At 39.4% G+C, this 23,076-nt stretch overlaps 1 long non-coding RNA gene across 1 annotated transcript; it reads left to right on the top strand.

The window, feature by feature from the left end:
- The first annotated feature begins 21,192 nt into the window (after positions 1-21,192).
- LOC146437963 (uncharacterized) lies at positions 21,193-22,710 on the top strand. The gene is made up of 3 exons (XR_014852008.1): positions 21,193-21,413; positions 21,630-21,798; positions 22,522-22,710. It is a non-coding gene; the product is annotated as an uncharacterized LOC146437963 (long non-coding RNA).
- Positions 22,711-23,076: the final 366 nt, after the last annotated feature.

Raw genomic sequence — 23,076 nt, 5'->3', positions numbered from 1 at the left:
GGTTACCTGTCCTTGTTTCCCCTGCCTGTGCATTTCTTTCCTGCCCTTTAAACTTACAGGCAGGTCTTGACTCTTCCATGCCAGTCTCTTCCCTTTCTTTGCTGATTTCTTACACCTGGGGATAGACAGCTCTTGTGCTGTGTGGAAAGCGTCTTTAAAAGTCTTCCAGATCTGTCCTGCTTCCTTGTTCTGAAGGGTAGTTACCCAGAGGATCTCATTGACTACCTCCTTGAACAGCTGGCAGTTTGTTTTCCTAAAATTTGGATCAAACCCATCTCACTTAGTCTCATGACAGGATGAATTTCCCAAAAGGTATTCAAGTGTCTTACTTTAGAAGTGGCACAGAGATTGCCTTTTTAGTTTGGACCCCTGGTGCTTGCAGTAAGTATCCGTTCTTCCTATGCCTGAAGGCAGATGAAATGAACCTGACCCATTTATTCCATCTTCCCTATCCATTAGATCAGATAGGACATGTTATTCCATATTTCACTGTCTGTGGGTAGAGCAGCAAGCTCCTATGCCCACCCACTCCCAAGAAAAACACTTGTTTCCACATCTGCATACAAATGCTTTCTGCCAACAGAAAACAACATTCTCATTTGTACTTTGCTTCTTGTAGTCTCTTTTTTCTTCTGAATTGTTTTAATATTTGGGAGGAAGGGGGAAGAAAGAAGATGATGCTACCTGAAACACAAGAATGAGAATTAGAGAGTAAAACAAGGGATGCAAGTAAAAGAAGAGAGTAAAACAAGTAAAAAGCAAGGGATGAAGGGAAAGATAATAACCTTATTCCAAAGTGAAGAGGTTCACACATGAAGCCCTAACTCATGCTTCTATTTACAGGCAGCTCCCACAAAGATCTGCAGTTGCCTCTTTTGAGTTAGTGCTGTTTTCTTCTGTGGATGAGCTGAAGCAGGCTGCAGGTGACAGTCCAGGAAATTCCAAATTTACAGTGAAAGGGAAACAAAGTAGCAGGAATGAAATTCTGCAAACCTAAAAGTCCTCAGCTGGTTTTAACCCTGGATACACTCACAGAGTGCAGCTGTCCAAATTGCATAACCTACCAAAACTTAAAACACTTGGTGGAATTTTCTACCCCTTGATCCCATGATATGAGGATGAATAGAAAAATATTTTCATTTAGGTATAAGGATAATCCTTTCGCAGACTTCAAAATCCCTTGGCTTCTCCAGAGCAGCTAGAGACAGAATGAATATTTCATTCAGTCCTTTCTACCCTGAACTAATTTGTTCAGGTTTAAAATAAAGGGGATATGATTTCTTAAAGGTTGAAGTGCAAAGATCCTTCAACAGCAACACATGTCAAAGGGCTAAAGCATGGGAATACATCCACCAGGAAGTTGATAGCTCTTTCCTCCAGGACACAGAGCTATCCCAAGAACAGGCAATCTTGTGGAGTCTGTGAGCCATCTGACTGTAATTATCCAAAGTATATCAAGCCATAACAAAAACCAGTACTGCAGATGGCTGCTCCACAGTTTCTCCACAGTTCCTAAAAGCTGAGGGCATGAACATGATAAATAATAATGCAGTGCACTACAATACTGCCTTGAGAAACAGTAATCCATAAATGCCTCTATATATGGGAGTCCAAAACATATCCCTACTGACAGGACTGCTACTGCCCTGAAGTACTGCATTTCTCCCTCTTTAAAAGGGTTAGCTGTGCTTTAAAGAACAAGAGGGGAAAGAATTAAGTTCAAGAATGATTAATAGTTCAGTGCAGTAGCCTATTAATGGATGAGTAATTGACTAATAATTGCACACCTTTCTATGTCTGCCCTTACATTAAATCCTGCCACCTCAATCCATCAAGTTTGTTTACTGGAACATCTTGCAAAGTGAGCCATTATCTATATATGCCCATTTTCTAGCAGGAGAAGGGGAGCAGTCGTCTTTGGCCTTTAAAAACATTAGCAGCTCTGGAGCTTAGGTGATCACATGTGCCAATATTCAAGTGTTTTTATTTAACAGAGACTGCAAGAGGATCTGATGATTTGATTCTACATGACTGGCATGTTGTAGTCACGGCTGGCACAGGAAGCTCTCATCATTCCCAATCCTAACCATCTTCTCTGCAGTACTTGCGGTGAAAGGTTTTGTGGGAAACATTTTTGCGTGGTGGACATTTTCAGCGCAGTTATCCTCAAGTGTTAAGAAAGGGAAACTTTCACAAATTTCAGGTCTTTGCTTTCTCCCAACATGGGTGCCCAGTGAGGGGACTTGTGGCATGGGATTCCAGGTTAGCTCACACTGGTGTCTGCTTCCATGAAGTTGTAGCCCTGCGAGAAGAGACCCCCAAAACACCTACATAGGCACATGTTCTAGGAAAAGGGGATAACTAAGGATGCAATTTCTATGACTGAAATGAGTAGAGCTGGATGAAAGGCAACCAAGAGCTGTGTTGAATCGATAAGTCAGGAGACACCTCAGGAGTGTTAGTCACACCTCAGGGGTATCTGCTATTGTTTAGGAATAGCAAGAGAGAAGGAATCATTACAATGTCAGCCCTTCTCATTATCCAGTTGTGCCCATCGGATACAGGGCTGTCTAAAGCAAGAAATGGATATGCTACTGCTGCATGTGTCCCTTTTGAGCTTAGAGTCCCATCCTAGTGCAGCTTACAGGTTCAGCGTAAGGCACTTCCTCCAATTAGAATTTAATTGCCTTAGAAAACAGATGAGAATTTCAATCTTCTTTTTTTTTTTCCCTTAGGCCCATCAATCTTGTTTCTTGAAGTTATTTGATTTTCCCCTCTCTCTCAAAGAATGTTAAATCTTCTCAGGGGCAGGAGAAAGCATGTGAAGGGGAAGGATCTAATTTTCAGTGGAAACTTAAATACAATGATGGTTTGATTGCTGATTGTTTGCTGTGATACTCCAGTGTATCTGCAGCTGAATTCCTGAATTAGATGCACAAGGCCTACCAACCTTAGGACTCTGCTAGAAATTGTGAAACAATAGTTGGAAATTCTGCAGTAATCCAGGCCAAAATTGCACTCTGATCCTGCTTCAGTGTCTTAAAACTTACATACTTTTGAAACCTTTAGAGATTTTCAAGACTGTGGGCCTTGGCAGACTGTCAAAGGTAACTAGAGCTTTTCTGGATTTTTCATTGTTTTGAGGTCTGTTCATTTAAATGAACTTCTAGAGAATGGGAAAAGGGCTGCCAATGGCTATCACTATAAACAGGGCAGGAAAGGAAGAGTAATACTGTCCTTTTTCAGAAAGTGCCTGACTTTCCAGGGCACAGCCAGCTCTGGTCTAGGAATCCATTCAGGGCTGCAGCACTGCACATCTCAGCTACTGGATCACTGCCTCTCTGCTGATTAACAGGCAGAGAATGGAGGCCAACATCCCACACAATCCTAGAAAGCAAGAAACAGAATGTTATCATTTCTAAGTAACATAACTATAGGCAACATCCTGACATATTAAATCACATAAGTGATGCCCAAATATGCGCCTATTCATATGAAAAAAATTCCCTATTTCTATGCCACCTATGTGAAACACCACAGAACAAGGACGTGTTTTGTTACCACCACCCCAATGCAAACAGTGAAGGTTCTCCCTCAGAAACAAGTTGGACACTTCACTATTGTTTCAGGACATTGTTTCAGGACCACTGGTTTATCCAGTCCCTCCAGACATAGCACACCAGACAACTTGGAAAATTATCAGGCATCATTCTAAAAATCCCCTCTCATGGTACACTAGAGGAAAGGGCCACACAGAGCTGAGATATTGTCACTGGACAACTGGTGCTCCCTGTGAACATTGTCTGATTTCTGTCACAGCCACAATCAGACTACAGGGCTTCAGACGGAGTAAAAAAATAAACAATCTCAGAAGTTACATCTCCTCTTCCTAGGGAGCAAAATGTTTCTTCTTATCTCCCATGAGTAATAAATTTCAGACTGATATTAGTACAATATCCAGTCTCCAGTCTGTATTCAAGCATCAGATGCAGGTTTGGACATACCACGCTGGTTGGCATCCAAGGACTCCTATCACAAGCCTTGTGCCCTCTCTCTCAGTAATATGATGTTTTCTCATCAATTTGGCGTAAAAATCCACATTGAAACATGGGAATTTCTCAAAAGATAATAATTCTGGATTTCACTCTTCTCTAATGAATAATTAATTGCTGATCTAATTAAGCATTAAAATCCATAATAAGCTGGAAGAGAATGACATGTGTAACTAGCGTGAAATGCGGTATGATTGCAGTTGCTTGCTGCTATGAATGGCAACCATTTGCAATTCTCATAATTTTAAAAGTCACATTTTCTTTTCTTGCCTTGTTTCCTCTGACCCCCTTTTACTATGTTTGTGCTTTTAGAAGCTGTTGAGAAGATCTTGTTCTAATTCAAGGGTTTGATAATATAGGTTACAACCTAAAATAGGTTGTAAATCTGTGAGAAAATGATAGAACACCTGGTCAAAACCTTGCTGACATCTAAAATCAATAGTCACTTTTATCATCAGCAGCCTTTGTGAGAAACCCCAATTACAGCAGCATGAACTCTGTCCAATTAACAATAAAGAACCAACACCATATTCCTTCGGACAAGCCTATTTGGAGCAAATGCTGTTTTTCAGAACACAAGTAGAGATGCCCTTAGCCCACCAGAAGCCTACAAACACAGTTTAAAAAGCCCAGCAGCAGCTGAGATATCACAGTTGTGCTGCTATGAGTAAAATGAAGCCTCCAGCTTCAATTCAAAGAGTGAAGAGCATGATGGATAATTGCTGAACTTCTAAGCAGAGGTTTCAGCTGCATCTCCCAGCAGCGAACAACAGAAAACCAGCATGTAAAAAGCCTTGTCTCTTAAAGTGGCCTGGCCAAAAGTATTTGTTGATTTTGTCTATTCACATAGCTTTGGTAGAGAAAAGTAGAATGGGTTCAATAAATCTGATACACAGTTCACTTCAAAAAGAAATGCAGATTGGATTGCAACAGTTGGTAGCAAAAATTTCAGCGCCAGTTTTTGACAGATCTTAGCCCTAGAGCTTCAGGGTATTATTTTAAGCTAAAGAATACTATGTTAGTGTAGCTAAAGTAGCAATAATTCTAGATGAAATAGCATTTGGAGTTAAAGTTATTTGGGAATAGTTATTAAAAAGTAGGAAATTATTTAAGCCATCATGGGAATCTGAGAAAGAGATACTGGTGGGAGAAGAATCTGGCAAGCTGTAGAAGTAGAGCTGCCATGCAGAAGCTTGTAATGCTTGTGCAGGCTTTGCAGAATCTGTACCTGGAATTTAATTTATAAAGTAAATTTCACAGGACTAAGAATGTCCAAAGAATCTGAAGAAATGGGATGCAAGATAAGAGACTGTAAACTCATGTGGTTCAAAGCATGAACCACCCCAGTATTGATTATGAGGATAGAAATTCATTCATCTAGCAATGAAAAAAGTCTGCTGGGCACTTAGAAAAGCCTACTCCCATGGGAATTTCACTAGGAATAATTTCCAAATCAACCTGCCAATTAGACTCTAAATTAAAACACATGAAACATCTTTTAAGGTGTTTTTTACCTTTCCTTTGATTCAAATTATCTTAACAGTATAAAATGTTTAAATCTTCTCACACTTAAGCCCACAATAAAACCCACTAGATATGTTCCACTTGGGAAAGAAATAGGTTGTAGTGAAATGAAAATAACAATTTTCATGCAGTGAAGGGAAGAGTTAGCTCAAGGACTAAGTCTGTTCTTAGACTGTCCCACTTTGGTATCAGGGTTTATCTTCTAAAAATTTGAGTAAAACATTAGTGTGTGTGCATATGTTGGAATGTCTGAACATGTACAGGGGCAATGAAATAACTACCAATCTCAGATAATTAAGCTGATGTGGTGATTGCAGCTATTCTAGGCTGTACCTCAGTCCTGGAACAGAAATACTTAGAAAGTTCTGCACTGACAGACCATATTCCAAATTCAATATTCTATTAGCCCATCCCCCAACAAATAATTTCATTTTATCTTGTTTGTGTTACACGTTCAATTATTTAAGCTTTTTGGGCTTGGAGGTTTCATGAAAAAAGTATTTAAATGAAGTTCTTCTTGTGAAATGTTAAGGCCAACACCTGACAGGCAGCTTTATTGAAAAATAAAAAAAAGACAAAGACAAGACCCCAAAGTCATTAAGAAAATCACCCCTACATGACAACAAAGCTGTGACAGTGAGATCTTGCTCCTGCAGGTGTTGTCATAGGAAGAAGGAAAGGATGTGCATCAAACAAGGGGCTTGCAAGAGGGAATTCCAGCAGAATTGAAACTGCCTTACAGAGGCACCATTTATGAAATGTTACTGATTGTCTTGTGTTTGTAAAAAGGATATTCTGCAGACCAGAATTACCTGGCATCTACATGGGCAGAAAGATCCAAAATCAAGCTCACATTTTGTTAAGGAACTGTAATGTTATGTCTAGTAATGAATGAAAATCCTGTTCATTTGATTATGAGATTAAACATATTTAGACATTAAGACCCAAAGGCATCCAAGAAGAGGGAAAGATGCTTCTTCAAAGCAGGAAAAAAGCTGAGAGAGGAAGGCTAATAGAGACATAATTGAGTATGATATAGATGACTGACACTGGCAAAACACGTGAAGGCAAGGCAGTGTCTATTTGCTTTCCTCATTGACTGAGAAAAGTTATTTGTTAAAGGATGTCATGGAAAAGATCAAATGTTGAAGCAATGTGTGCAGCAGCATAATTAAATAGCTCAGTGATCTCAGCAGGAAGAGCTCAAGGTTTAGAGCATACAATTTCTCCTGCTGTGAATTCAAGCTGGGCACCATCAGCACTTTGCATTCCCACTTGGAAAAGTATTTCCATTTGGAAATGGGTGAATGGCAGCTTGCTGCTACACAACTGCTGACAAGAAGCAATAGACATCAATTTTCACTTGCATCTGGCTTGATCAGTGTTTCCTGTTCAAAACTATGAGTCCTGTCCTCCCTCAAAAATGTGTGTTTTTTACTGAGCATACGGATGTACACCCTCAGAAATTCTCTCTTCACTCAAGAAGTGCTGTCTTCAGAATTAAATAGATATTAAAAATCATTAGATACTTAATTTGTTCAAAGGACAATGATTAATTGTTCCCTTATGATTTAATGGCAAAGATCTCATTTGTTACATAGATTAGAGAAAAGCATACTGTAAGGGAAGTTGCAAGGACCTTCCAAGTCCAATCCTCTTTTGAGGCAAGGTGAAGGACTCTCAGTCCATTCCTGATGATAAAAAACAGCTCCTGAAAACCTCAGAAATCTTCCTGGCCCATGTTTGAGCCTGCATTTATCTCATTCCCAGTATGTCTGGATAACTTTTCCCTTTTTCTTTACTTTCCCTTGCTAAGAGAAACTTCATTCTGTGCTACACTTTTCTGCTGTGATTCCTTCATACTTGAATAGCTTTTCCTAACTCCTTACCAGTTCCTTAACCTTGACTTTAATTATCTTACATTTTCTCCTCTTTAATGAAATAAAGTAAATCCCCATGCTTGTTTTCATCCCACCTACCTGTTCTTTTTGGATTCATGGTAAATTCCTCCCTATAAATAAGTATCAAAACCTAAAGCAGCCATTTCACTTGGAAATTTCTACCTTCCAAAACCACACTCTCCAAGGACTCACAGAGGTCTGTGATGGCACAAGTTCCCTAGAAATTCTACAAATAGCAAGCAAGCCTTTACTTTAAAATACCAAGATCAATTCAATTTTCCTCTCAAGCAAAGAACACCGTGTCTTGTCTAAGTGCCATTTCTTATCATTTTCGTCTACACAAAAGCCTCTCTCCAGTAAGGTTCTCCGTCTCCTTTATCTTTCCTGGCATTCATGTATGAATGTCTCCCAGTTTCCTGCACTTGTCCCTCTGTCTTCTCTGCTTTCCCTAGAAAGGGAGAACAGGGTCTTGAGCAATTTTTTGTGGTTTGTTCTGTTTTCCTAAAATAAAGCAAATTCCCCATTACCTAGACTCACTCACTCAGATGGAATCATCACATCCCATTGATTCCCAATTTGAACTAGTTCTCAAAAGCCTTCAGCAATCTGGAAACACAAGGCAAGGCTCAATAGTATTTGCTGTGTGCAACAGAGATAGGATGGTCATCAACCTCATTGCCTTCTCACAACTTATTGCATTGAGCAGCTTCTTCTTGGTTGACACAGACCTCTGACATCACTGCCAATAAACATTTCGGAGGTATTTTCTGCCTTAGACCAAAAGGCAGCATATTTTGGTGCCCTGACCACTTCCAGGGAACTGGAATTCCTGTCAAAGCTTAGGGCTGTTTTTCTAAAGCTTTAATGATCCTTCACATTGTAGCATGACATGTGAAGGACTCCACGATTTTACATGTGTGAAACTTGAAACAAGAAAGAAGCAAAAGGATTTGCCTTTTAAAAGCTAAGGATATTTTGTAGGACAGCATGGGAGTGCCTGATCAGATGACAACACTTCTCAGATAACCTGCCACAATCCTTTCATTTTCACATCTTACCTTTGCAGTGTTGTTGCTATGTAAATGACTAACATAGCCAAGATTTAATTGAAATTCTCATGGGACTTCTGTTTTGGCTTCCTCTTTCATGAGGTTTCTTACTTTTGTTGCAGCATCTATCTCCATCCCTACCTGCTCTGAGAGGGCAGACAGAGGGACCTCGCCAGCACACCATCCCTCAAATTAAGGTCGCTCTGCATTTCCCTTTCCAAATTACTCCTTCTATCAATGCATATTGAATGGAAAGAGGTCAGCATCTTATTTGTGCCTCAGAGAATTACATGCTATTAATTTTTAACATTTCTTCACTGTGGCATTCATTTAAGATCTCAGAAACTGAAGCCATTTATCAGAGAGAGAGAGAGAAGCTACAAGTGCAATTTCAGTCCCCTTTAGAAGGTGCAAATCTCAGAGCAAAGTGCAAGTGTTAGAGATAAAACATTTCTCAGTCTATTACAGTTGAGGATAAGTCAGAACATAAATACAACTAAATCCTTTTAAGCTGCAAATTTCTCACTCTACTGCAGCTTATGGAACAAATCTCAGATCAAATCTGTGAGAGCCAGAGGTAAACTATTCCTCAACACACCATAATTTAAAATGTCTCATAACTCACTGCACAAAGCACAAGGTTCAGAGTGCCTTTAACTTCAGTGGGAAAGGCAAAAATGGCAATTTAGAATTGAGGACTGGGGAAACCCATAAGGATTAAACACAGCAATGCCAATTTCAATGAAAATTATGACAGTGACAGAAGGCTTTGATTTTCATCAAGTGATGTGATCCTTTGACAGGTAAATCATTCCTGGCTGTCATCCATGACTTGGATATTTCAGAGGTCCTCTCTGTGATAGCAGAGATTACAAACAGGATCCTCTGCATTTTCCACAGAAAACTGGAATCTTTTGTGAAATCTGTTTGAACATTTTTTTTTAAATTTGAAAATTAGTCTGCGTTAGTGTTACAGTTCAATCCAGAAACAAGAAAAGGCTTAGTCTGATTTTCTCACTTTTAAATCTGTGGACTCCAGCTGGAGAACTCAGCTATGCAGGATGTTGTGTTTTCCTGCATGTCAATGTGGACTTTGTGCTGCAATGATATTTGGTCCAGACCTTAAGGGATGTTTGGGATCTTGTGCTGAGAGACCTGCAACTTCCCTGAAGCTCCCCCTTACATCAATCCTCTCCACAGATATGAAAGCCAGGGCAGTACAGACCTAATATCTCAGTTTAACTCATGTCAGCACAGCATGAAGTAGATTTTCCTGGATGATTTAGAGAGCTCGTTTACTTAGACAATATAGCAAGGGCATGTAACAGATCCTTCATTTTCCAGTGGAGACAAGATAACCTAATATTTTTTAGAATAAGAAAAGATTTAGACCAGATATTTCAACTTTCAGGGGACAAAAATGCCTTCAAATTCCTTTCATCTCTCTCCCTTAGTGTGACTGTGTATTTAACACCTGGAAAACAAAGATATATTTCTTACTGCTTCTCAGAGAGTTCTTATATCAAACCCAGGCAAATCAAAAAGATCAGTTTTAACACAACCAGGAACAAAACTCCCACTCTCTGCAAAAACAGTACACACTGGCTAAAACGGAACCATTCTATGGAAAAAATGTTGTCTCTATCACTTTGCATGTTTGAAAGCCGCACAAAAATGCCATAATTTCTAGTCTGCTGCTGGGACTGTGTTTTCATTACAGAACCTTTGTTTTCACTGCAGATCGTTGTTTCAAATCAACACCACCATATGATATTATGAACTTGGGAAAATATTGATAATTTTTCTTATTAAAACAACACAGCCAGTCTTGAAACTAATATCCAAAGCTAGAATCTACAGCAGAGGCCAGGATAAGCAGTTATTTTTTATTAAGACGTGATATGTCTCTACGCAGGAGGATCCAAGTTATTACATAGATTTTTAATGAAAATTCATTAGGAAACCAGGGCAGGTTATGCTGTGAGAGGAGAAATAATTCCTGACAGAAGCTCTAAACCAGGATCTACAGCTGGGACCTGAAAGACCTTCCTTCACTGTGCTGTTGAGGGTCATTGGTGTCTTACCCAGATACAATGCAAAAAATCAAGTACTCCAAAGTTAATTCTCTTTCAGAAAGAAACGATAACCTATAGTTTACTAGATTCAACACCACTGTATCTCAGTGTTGTGCCAAGATCCTTGTCTGGACTTCATAACCTGCTTTGCTCCCTGTTACAGACACATGCACATACACACTCTTCAACCTCTAGACTTAGTTTTCTAAACAGAGCATGTTTAAACATCACAGTTGCTGCCTGAAGGGCTAATCACATTCCTTTGCAATAATTACTTATTTTATCCACACATGCTGGTCTGGAGGTTTTGAGAGTGTGAAGGGTTTTAACAAAATAAAAGATAGAAATATAATAGTAACTGTGTGTATTTCACCTTTGAATCCCTGCTGCTGTCCCTCAGGAAAAGTGCATTTTATTGGCAGCAATTTTCACTGCCCCTTCCACCACACTCCTCACCTCTCAGCATGACATTTAAGGATGGCCTCTAAAAGCATGACAGCAGTAGCATTGATGTTACATAAAGAAGCAATTTTGACACACGTTTGTAACTTTTCTAGCTTCTTGCTCTCCTCTCTTGGCTGTCACACACCTCTGTGACAAGCATTACATTTATTAACAATCTGGGAAAGAAAACAATAAAAAAAATGTGGCGCTTTTTATGGCAAAAACGTGCACAGGAAATTTAATGTCAGCATAGAGAGTGCTACAAAGGTCTGTGTAGGGGTGTTTACTATCATGTGCAAAGCTGGGGTTAACATGAACTCTGTGTGTTTTGTGTGGCAGCAATTATGCCACTGAATGCTTTCAGAATGACTTGACCCTGAGCAGCCAGGGTGAGGACTGCAGTACCTTTTGACAGGCATAAAACTAGACAAAAGCATCAGTGATCCTTTTCCCACCTTCTTTATGTTCCTCCATACTGATGTTTCTCATGACAAAGTCATGGAATCATAGAATGGTCTTGGATGGAAGGGACATTAAAGATCATCTCATTCCAACCCCCTTGCTGTGGGCAGGGATGTCTTCCACTAGATGAGATTGCTCAGAGCTCCATCCAACCTGGCCTTGTACACTGCCAGGGATGAGGCACCCACAGCTCTTCTGGGCACCCTGGGCCAGTCTTTGTTTTTATTTCCTGAAGTTTTTATCATAAAGCTACAAAAGATTTTGTGCTTTCAAGACAGTGATGAATTGTGGGAAAACCTGTGTGCAATTTTATTTTATTTTTAAAAACAGTGTGGCAGCTCTGCCTCTTTATTTCCATTTTCTTTTGTATGGTAATAACATCACTTCAACCTTGAGGTTTGTGCTCTCTTTGTGTGATTTCCAATCTTACAAAAGTTTTCCATGAGCAGCTTCTTTAACTTTCTCTTGCAAACAAGAAGTGTGCTCTTTACTGTATTGTTCAACGAAGTACATACTTTTTGTTTCTTTGTACAAAAAGAAAACGTGAACAAATCTCTAACAGTTTCTTCAGGCACATAAAGAAATTTTATTGACATTTTTGGAGACAGAAGGAAAAGTAAAAAAAAAAAACGGTAGAAGAAACAGTCAAATTGTCTTCATAAACTGGGCTAGGGTTGTTTAGAAGCTAGGCAATATATCTCTGAGGACATAGGAGGGCTAGGTAGGAAAGCAGATTTTCTAACACTTTCAGGTGGCATATGGAAGTATTAGCATGTTTTGTTTAGAAGAAAAGCTTAAAATTTAGAGAGCACATGATAAAAAACCCACTGTCAGAGATATTCAGAATTAAGGACACCTGTGTTTTATCAGTAGCATCATTCTAGCTACCCTCTCATGTCATATGTGCTGCAGGAGTTCAGAAAAAAAAAAGTGTGAAAAGACCAGCAGGGTCAGGTTTTAAGAGGTATTTAGGTATTTAGTGGGGTTCCTATGGTTCCCAGTTTCTTACTAAGACTGATGTACAATGTGCGTGATGTTCAGTGTCAACGAATCTGCTACTCATACCTTTACTTAGAAACAAATCTGCTTTTGGAGATCTGACCAGAATACACAGAAAAACAAAAAAAGGCCCATTTTTGCCTTTCAAGGAATTATAACTATTTTTCTGCATCAGGTGTACATTTTGTGTTTGTGTTCCTCTCTGTGGTTACTTAAGGAAGAGTTCTCACTTCCAGAAATCTGTGCTTCATATGCAGGACAGACGATTTATAGTCACACACCTAAAAACCCAAGAAGAGATGGATGGATATAAAGAAATATTTTAAAGCAGGAATTTCATGCTACTGTAATTCTCTGATGTTCTCAAGGCCTCAGGTGACACATTTACAGTTTGTCCCCTAGGAAGTGGACATTCATGTTTCATACTGAAAGTGAACAAGCATGAAAATTGCATTGTATGTCTTGCATGAAATGCAGCCTTCATCAGTTGTTTTTGTTTCCTGAAGGTGAAAGAAGTGCATCAATTTTATGGAGAAGATGTTCCCCCAAGAGCTTTTTATTTAATTTTTGCTTACTTGTACCTCCCTTTTGAAGCAAAATATTTCAGTCTGTCACCTCAACACCGAGATGCCAAATCAGTGAGCAGCCACGTCTTTTTGGCAGTAAAATAGGCTAAACTCATTTTTATTCATAAAAATTAGCCAAAACATTGCCAAAAGCGACATTGCCATTCAGGTGCTGCTGTATTTGAAAAAAAGAAAAAAAAGAAAAAAAAGAAAAAAGCTAATTATAGATATCTGGGAAGATGGCAGCATGAGCTGTTTTGAGTTGGGGAGGTAGCATAAAATAGGATCTGTGGGGGAAAAGGATAGAAAAAAAAAGGATTTAAATAAGAGAAGTGAAAGAAAAATAACCTGGAAAATTTAAAGGATAAATAAAAGCCTGGCACATCAGACCCTTAATAATGGTTTGTAGAAGGAAAAAAAAAAAAAAAAAGAGTCTGAGAAACCAGAGTCCTTTGAATTTTTGACATTTGTGAGGCACAGGGAGATGTTGTGGTCAGTCAGATTGTTGAGGAAGACAAAACTTTTTAAGCCATGGACATAAACTATAAAGCTTGCTCACAATTTTTTAGAGCTGGTTACGGCTTCCTGAAGCTAAAGGCAAGAAGGTTTAAGGACTGAGACTTTTACTGTCCAAATGGTGAGGTCTTGTAATAGTTGTGCAAGTTTATAGTGCAGTCATTAATCAGGAGGTCTTGCTTCTGGAGCACATTTATGTGCACTCCATCATACATTCATATAACACAAAAATCATTGGTTGGTTAAAATTTCCTTCTAAATGTCATGATCTTTACTTCCGCCACACTTTCCTTTTGTATTATACTGCATATAAAACACAGGGAAGAGTCACTGGAAGGTGCTTTCACTAACAAAGTCCTTCTTTCTCTTTGATCTAATTATCCTTGAGTTAACAGGATTCCTACCTCAGTCAGGGTGAGAATTGTGATTTTTGCCTTGAGAGGAAGGATTTCATTCATTCATGTCTAATCTGAAATCAGTAACATGACTTGCAGAGTAAAGATAGCAGAAAACAGACATAAATTTTTGCAGAAGTGCATCACTCTTTTCCATCACTTCTGACGAAGGCCATACATTTCACAAGTCTATAACAATTTGCTCAAGGATGAGCTGGAAATAGCATATTCTTGGTTTTGCTTAGGTCTTTTAGGACCATTCTGGAAAAAATTAAAGCCCTTTTCTAAGTGTAGCCTGCAGTTAGCCACCAGGGTAGAAACTTGGTTATAAATAAAAATCAGACTCAAGATGTGCACCTTGAAAAAAGGAGAATAAGACATGTAACAGGAGTTCTCCAAAGTTTTAGAAACATGGATTTATGAGTATGTAGTGTGATATGAGAGCTTGCACATTTAAAATCAAGTCTGATTTTAAAAATCACTGCAAAGATAAAGCATTTACATTTCCCATAATTTTGTGCAGCAAAGGGCATAATCACAATCAAAAGTATTGAATGCTGGGTACTAAATTTGTAAAGTTTATGTACGTGTCAAAAAAGACACCTGGCTGAGCTCCTGGCCCAGAACACCAGGACATTTCTCACTCTCTGAGCATAAATAATTGGCATCAGAAAGGAGGCCAAGTTGGCTCCTTGCTTGGAGACATTGCCTCTGTGGCCCCAGTCTGAAGCTCTGAAACCTGTGGGAAGTTTTCCATTGGCATCAATGGGCTTTGGATTGAGAAAAAACCCTGATAATATAGGTACAGGAGAAGGATATTCCCTGTATAAAAGTGGTTAAGCAAGTTGTTCTTGCTGCTGTTTGTGCCTTTACAAATTTCTTGCATTGTTGCATCCTACTGTGGTTTTTTTTAAGCAGGTTTACATTTCTGGGAACTGCTTACCGCTGGAAGGCAGACATCAATCAGAAAGAGCAGCTATTATGGAATTCTAGACCTTCATCCTAATACCTATGTTGAGATTTCCACTTTGCATGACACAGGTAAGTAGTCTAAAAATGAAGATATGCAAGTGACTCAGTCAGTGCTAGAGGTTATTTTACCTTTTCCTTCCTTCTATGTCACTTTAAGTTGTATTTCCAACATGTCAGCTGCTGGTATCTCTCACAGCCTGGCAGGCAAAAAGCTTTATGACTTCAAAGCAACTTCCTCATGACTAAATCTGACAGCATAATTTCTATGTGCAAATATATCAACACCAGTTCCATGAAATTCAATATTCCTTCATTTTTTACAAAAGCAGAGATAATGAAACTGCCTCTTGTGATGTCTCAGGGAGGTCTGCTAATGACACTGCTGATGAAACACAGCTTTGGACAACCTCCATCTGTCCCATTTAGACAAACCACAGGGTTAGATCTCTGAGGTGAAATTAATAACTGTGAGATGCTTTCCTAATCCACAGCAAGAGAGGGTTATTGCTCATAATGACTCCAATAAACAAACCTAGTAGACAGGTTGTATTCACTGTAGATTTGATCTAGGCTTCTGCTTTTAGACAGTCCCTTTCTATTTAACATTGCAGCTCAGAGGAATAAAGAACAAACAACGATTTCCCTTCTGTACCAAATAGACTTTCACTGATGTTGATTTTCTCAGAAAAATACCTTTTAAGATCCCACTCACTGTGTCAGTAGCCAGCATGAAACCAGAATGGCAGGAATGAAAAGGCCAGTCCTGCTTAACCTGTGGATGATGGATCATGCCAACATGCTGTGTCCTACTTGAGCAGTTTAGTAGGGCAGGTATGCAATATTTGGCCATCAGTCATTTATGTAGAAAAGGTAGAGTAGAGCCATGAAAATATTTAACTCAAGGTCTATGAGAACTGGCCTGGGTACAAGGAGGAGTGAGAGAAGGAGACACAAAGAGTGATCTGTCTGATTTTGGAGAATTTTTTGGCAAAAATGGGACAAATGTGATCACATTCTCTTGGGTAAGGGGCAGAGGGCAACACTGACATACCAGTGCATGAATTCTCATCACCATTATGCTCTAGAACTCTGGCAATATCCTCTCTTATGCAGAGGTGGTTTCTGCCTTCACACAGACATTTGAGGAGGTTTAAGTGGAATTCCAAAATTGTATTCTTTAATCATGCTTCAGAAAGCTGTTTTGTGTAGCAATTCCCCTCAATGTTGTAACTGCTTTATGAAAATACCTCACTCATGTAAAGTTGATCACAATCCTGTAAAGAATGCTGCTTCTGAGACTCAGACTGAATTTTTGAAGGATTACCACGAATACCAGGATTACCACAAGACAAGAAGAAATCTGTTAACATTGCACAAGCCTTAACTTGCCTGTATTGAAATTTTCAAAGTCATTAAAAACCACTTCATGTGTTAAAAGACCATGGCTTGAAAGAAATGTCTTCAGAACTCTTCCTCCTAATTTGCAAATACCCCTAACCTCACCAAATCCCTCACTAGAGGAAATATTCTCACAGAGCAAGAATGGCTAAAACTGAAAAAATCCAAGAGCAAAAGCAAACATGGCAGAGCAGATCCACCACCACTAAAATCAATACCCTGTCCCAGTGGAACAATTAAAATCCATGAAACCAGTCACACTTGCCCTGAAGCATTCTTTCAGTGACTAAATGCCCTTCTGGTAACGATGTGAGCAAAGTTAATCAGCCACTATCCAGCAATGAGTTCCCCCAAATAATCTATAAAGGAACTTTTTCTCTAACCTCCCAGTCCTCAGCCTCAAGGGACACATAAGTAATTATGTGGATATTATATGGATATTTCATTCTGCAGCTGGAAACTGCAATCCAGAGCTGTGTAATACTAAAAATCCAACAGTGAACAGAGGCAGGGGGTTTGTGCCCTGTTATGCTTTTCCTGCTACTCTCTTGGTAGTGCCTACTACCAAGATAACTAATTACTAGTGGTGCCTACTACTACTCCATGGTGCAGTAAGATTCAGAACCATTTATCTCACTCACCCTGCTGTGATGTCCTCCTGTTTTTTTTTCCAAAGAGGGTGGGAGATCATGGTTTAGCAGCTCACAGCATTCTTGCTTGGAAAAGAAGAGCAGCTTTGACTGGAAGACAAACATAATGAAAGCAGAACATAAATTGCTTCATCTTGCTCATCAATATGCTGAATCATGAGCTATTATTATTTGGTTGCTGTCATCTTTAATTAAATTTTCCTCAAAATGTACCTTGTGAATAATCTAAGTGCCAATTTTTTTCATCTCTTTCTGATGGATGAATAACTCTTTTTTACACTTAGACTCAAAGTGGAGGTACTGAAACAGGTTTGGTGAAATACAATTTAGTTTAATTGACGTATTTTACAACATTTCTCTAATATAACCTACTAATCAAAACACTGAATTATTTCTGTGTTTTAAAATAATATGTGTGCCAAGACTCTACCACTTTAATAAGTGAGATATGAAAAACATGTGAATGAGATAGTAGATTATCTACTAAAATGTACTTTGGTCAGCTTTTCTCTCTCAAGAAAATTTGCTTCACATTAAGGTCAGCTAACCAAGACTTTAGAATGGAGACTTTTCTTGTCTGGGAGCCTTGAAAGCCAAGCTTCCTTATAAATACCTTTTGGAATAATTAGTTATATTCTGCTTTTGTATGGTGGTAACACAAGTTGGCTTCCCTGCATCCTGAAGGAGATAAATTTTCTACTTATTGTGGTCATGTTCAGCTGTAGATTGCTCTTCCCTTTCTTTTCAGAAATAACAAGCCTTAGGATCAAGATTTCAGTTTGTGCAAAATATCCTAATCCTGTGAATTTCAACATCATGCAGGGAGTTTCTGCTAGGTGAGAAATTATCTCTGTTGGCTGCACTAGATCTGCTTCCCCAGTCCAAGACAAGTTTTCTGTGCTGGGGCAACTCTGTCACTTGGGATGGAGTACCACGTTCTGCAAAGGTAGGACCTAGCAATTCCCACTGAGTGAAATCAGTATTCAGAGCTGTTTTTCAAAAGGATTTTAGCAATTAATGCATGTAAGCATCTTGAGAGATTTGTTTTCTAAAAGAGCTAGATATATAAAAAGAGGGTGGCAATATTTATCTCATTGTTCAGCACATAATTAGGATTCTACAAGTGCAGACCCACTTTGACTGCAAATTATTAATACCAGTGTTGTTTATTCATGTTACAGGAATGTTAACAGATCAGTTTCATGCCTCTCTTTAACCATTTAAGAACCTTTTATTTGTATTTGGTTTAAGTCATAAATCATTATCTCTAAAAATAATCTTCCATTAACCTTAAATAAGTGTTAAATAAATATTTGGTATTATGAGCAAACTAATTTCATCTAAGGGCAAAGGCATCCAGATATGCTGCTTTGTTTTGTAAATGATGTTTTCCAAGATCTTATCAAACTAGGGTGACCCTTCAACATCTGAACTAGAGAGCAGGAAAGAATTAAGCCAGAATTAACATAAAATTCTGTTTTAATCCAAGCTCTGCCTCAAGAAGTGTCATCCCTAATGAAGAAATACTTATCTGTTTGATATGCTGTCAAAAATTACAACAAAATTCATCTCTAAAATATGCAGGAATGCAAGACAGGTTTCAAGGTAGACTCAGGATCTGAACATTTAAGACCTACATCCATAGGTGTGAGATAAAAAAGGACAGACTTCCATATGGTGAGCCCTCAATTCATAGTTAAGACAAGATAAATAGCAAATAAATAAACAATCATGCAGGAGGGTCTTAAGGAGTAATCATTTGTGATTGAGAGCCACATCCAAACAAATAACCTAATTCCTAGTACTCTGAATCAGATTCCTTTCCTGAGTCAGTCATTTGAGGACATAGTTAGAACTTTGATCTCTAGAATCCAAGAGTTGATTATTGTAGAATCAGAGAATCATGGAACCACAGAATCATAGAACCATCCAGACCTGGAAGGGACCCACAAGGATAATCGAGTCCAACTCCTGGCACTGCACAGGACAACCCAAGAATCACCCCATGTGCCTGAGAGCATTGTCCAAATGCTTCTTGAGCTCTCTCAGGCTGGTGTTGTGACCACTTCCCTGGGGAGCTGTTCAGTCCCCAACCACCTTCTGGGTGAAAAACCTTTTTCTAATATCCAACCTAAACCTCCCCTGACACAGATTCAAGCCATTTCCTCTGTCCTGTCCCTGTCACCACAGAGAAGAGATCAGTGCCTGCCTCTCCTCTTCCCCTCAAGAGGAAATCATAGACTACAGCGAGGTCTCTCCTCCGTCTCCTCTTCTCCAGGCTGAACAGACCAGACCAGCTTCTCCTCATATGGTTTCCCCTCCAGACCCTTCACCATCTTTACAGCCCTCCTTTGTACACTCCCTACTAGTTTAATGTCTTTCTTACATTATGGCACCCAAAACTGCCAACAATATTCAAGCTGAGGCTCCTGCAGAGCAGAGCAGAGCAGAGCAGGGCAGGACAATTGCCTTGCCCGGCTGGCAATGCTGTGCCTGATGCCCCCAGGACACTCTTGGCCCTCCTGGCTGCCAGGGCACTGCTGACTCAGGTTCAAATTGTCACTGACCAGGACACCTCAGCTCTCCAGCCACTCCCTTTCTTGTCTGTACATATGTCCAGGGCTGCCCCATCCCAGGGCAAGTCCAAGGTTTTATGCAGGTTTATAGTAACATACCCAGTTAGCTTCAATGTTTCCTTTGTAACACAGATAAGGAACAGGGGAAATCTATATTTTCCATTACATGGATTGTTCTGGAGACAGGATGACAGGAGAGCAGGAGATTGCAGAAACTAAAGTGTGTTATCCCAGCCACAATCCCAGCCATACTGCTGGCTAAGCTTTTTTCCCAGCTGAAAGTGCTTTCTGAGGATAACATGGGAGTTAATTAATAAACTCATGACATATTTTGACATTTCAATACCTTGTGAGTACCTTAGAAAGTACCCTCAGTCTTTGGAAAGAATTTTTTCTCCCCAAGCTGGCTCCACAGCATCAAATAATTAAAAAAAAAAAAAAAAAGAAAAAGAAAAAAAGAAAAAGAAAGAAGAGAAACCAAACCCTTAGCCTCTAAACATCTGAGGCTGTGGGAGAAAGGCAGATATGTTTCATAAATCTCTGCTGCTGCTTTAATCTCTCAGTTTTCTTTTCTAGAGACATCACCATCTTTTCAGATGCAGGAAAAAATCAGAGACATCTTCTGTGCAGGACAGCACAACAGTGCTGCCAGCGCTGCCAGAGATTGCCAGCCAGGAGTGGTAGTGTTGTGTTCACACCATGCCAACCCCTTCCTCACAGTGTTATCTCCACACCAAAGCACTGAGACCATCTCTGTGCACATGACACTGACAGCTATTCTCTGGCACTTGCCTCCCAGACATCAATTACTGTACTGCTGGGTGGCTAGAAGAAATTAATTCTTCCTATCAATCACGCAAATCCTCCCATACTCTCATTCAGTTAGGTGAATGACAATGGCATGGACACATGGACAAACAGATAAACTGCCTAGAAAACGGGAGAACTGCTTGCTACCTTTAAAAAGCACATGAACATCTTTTCATCATCTGAAATGGTTGAAAACTTTTAATAAAACGATGATGTTTAAAATGACTGTGACAAAATGGGAATCTCCAGAAAGTGTATTAATTGCAGGAGATGAAATATGTATCTTACATAGGCTAGAAGGAGCAGAATATAGCCAAGGCCACATTTTGAAACAGGAAGTAGAGGGAAAGTGCTTTAAAGAGATTCATCATGATTATATAAATTTGTGGTGGACAACAGAAGTGAGTCTAACCCAGATTGGTCACATTGCTAAAGTAAGATCCACTGGCTTCCTGGCAGCACTGCTCTGAATTATTCCATTGATGAGCTCCACTGGCAGTATTTTCACTTTAACTGAAGATTATCAGTGCATCTTTCTTTCCTCTCAGTTTTTGGAGGACACATGAGGGAGTGTTTTTTTGCAGAATTCAAGTGAGTATCTGGCCTAAAAGTCTGTGCCCTTTGTTACCTCTTGAAAGTTTCTCAGAATATTTTGATAGTTCTGTGTACATCTGAAAACCCTCTGACAAAAAGATGTGAGTGTTTCCATTGCAGCAGGAAATGTTTCATTAGCCTGATGGGCCTTTGGACCAGTAATCCCAAACACCCTGTGCCCTTAGAGTGGCTATAAACTAAGAACAAATAGGTTCCAGCCACATCAGGGAGTGGGTTTGTTGTCTCAACAGTGCCTCTGTGATGAAAATGGATTGTTATTGCTACAGTACACTTGGGTTAAGTCTAAAATGTCTAGTGTCCAGGACCTGATAAGCCATGTTCTGGCTTGAGGGCTGAAACCAACGAGGTGATATGAAAGTTGCTGTCAACTTGCTGTGGTTAAACAGAAGGGTTTAAGAAATTCTGCTCTGTAAGTCTTGTCATTTAGCTTCTCTTAAAGGAATGCATGTTATTCCTAGAACATTACAAAGCTGAGCCACTGAAGTTGAGAGTGGAGAAATACTTGGTTCCTCCAGAAATTAGAAATTAGTCTTCCCAAAAGGGACAGATTTTTGAAAACCCGTCTGCCTAGAATGACAACATTGATCTCCTCTTGCACTTCTGCAAGCAGCACTTTCCTTTCTAGTGAGGTGACCACGATGTCCTTCGAGGGACTCTCCTCATGACCATGGCCCCTGTGTTTCTGTCCTGCCAAGCTGGAGAAAGAGACCTCTGCTTGCAGCCTTTCCAAGGAGCTGTGATGCTGGGGGTCATGAAAATAAATGCAAAGATGCATACAAGATGTTATCTTCATGGTGAGAAATAATTTATTATGATTGCTAATTTCTAATTTTTCTTTGGCAGGAAAGAAAGGATGGCTTTTTATCCCTGACCACAGTATCTAGCACCTTAGATAAAGAGCACACAAATAGCACTGCTAAACCGCTGCTGCTTCAACAGTAAATTTAATTATGCTCCTGACTGAGGTGAATTACCCGGCTGAGATAAACCTCACTAATGTAATGGCTTCTGGGGACAGTTCACACTTTCCTTTAGTCTCCTTAACTGCTGTTACTTTCCCACGCTGGGCTGCATTGTGAGGGAAATCACTTGATCTGCTGCAGTTAAGGATGTCTCACCTTTTCCATTATTAGCTTCTTCAAAAAGGCAGCTCATGCTCCAATCTAGCATCAAAGTGAGAGAAGGAAAGTGAAAGGTTTCACTGTGTTTTAAAAAGATTGTCTTTTACAATTCCTATAAACAAAAGTCCAAAGTACATTTGCTCTTTGGAGCACTCTGTTGCATTTCTATTACACAAAACAGCTATTAATTTCTGTGCATATTTGTATACCTCTGTAAAAAGAAGACCTAGGGCCCCTGCTTAGATAAAAAATTGCAAAGTTAAAATAATAATAGGCATATTGGAATTTGAAAGTTTCTATTTATCCCTGAGAAACCTTTTTCTCTGTTTATCAGCAGCTGGCTGAAAAACTGTGAAGATGACGAGCTTTTACATCCACATTCCCTTTTTCTTGCAGGTAAACAAATGCTTCGAATTAAGGAGGAAAGAATGAAAAGTTTATCCAAAAGCAAAGCAGGCTGGAAGGTCTCACTTTCTCTGTCAGAAACTTTTCTCCTGCTGCTGCTGTTCACACCTCTGTCAGCAGTGCTGGTGTGGCTACTTGGGGAACTGTACTAAGGAATGTCCGAGAGGAGATAAACGTTAAAAACACAAACAGTGTTAAAAACACAAAAAGAGCACAGACCGAGTGAACTCTAAACAGTCAATGATGTAAGGGATAGAGCATTTTTGTCAAGTTCTTTTTTCTTTGGTTTTGAACAGAATTACCAGCTCCAGAGTAAGAAATCTCCTTTATGCAGTCAGCCGGTTTCAGCGGGAGGAAATTTTCTTCACAGTGGCTGGTACAAAAAAACCAACACAAACACACCCAACACCCCCAAACAACCCACAAAAAACCAAACACAAACAAACAAACAACAAATGGGTCTGTGTTTTGGATTTGTACTGAACAAAGGGTTGATAATGTAGAGATGAGTTTTGTTATTGCTGAGCAGGACTTGCACAGAGCCAA

This window comes from Lichenostomus cassidix, chromosome 4 (genome assembly GCF_008360975.1).
Source record: "Lichenostomus cassidix isolate B80296 chromosome 4, HeHo_3.0, whole genome shotgun sequence".
Lineage (NCBI taxonomy): Eukaryota > Metazoa > Chordata > Aves > Passeriformes > Meliphagidae > Lichenostomus > Lichenostomus cassidix.
The sequence above is the reverse complement of the archived record's forward strand: the minus strand, read 5'-3'. Positions and strand labels throughout refer to the sequence as shown.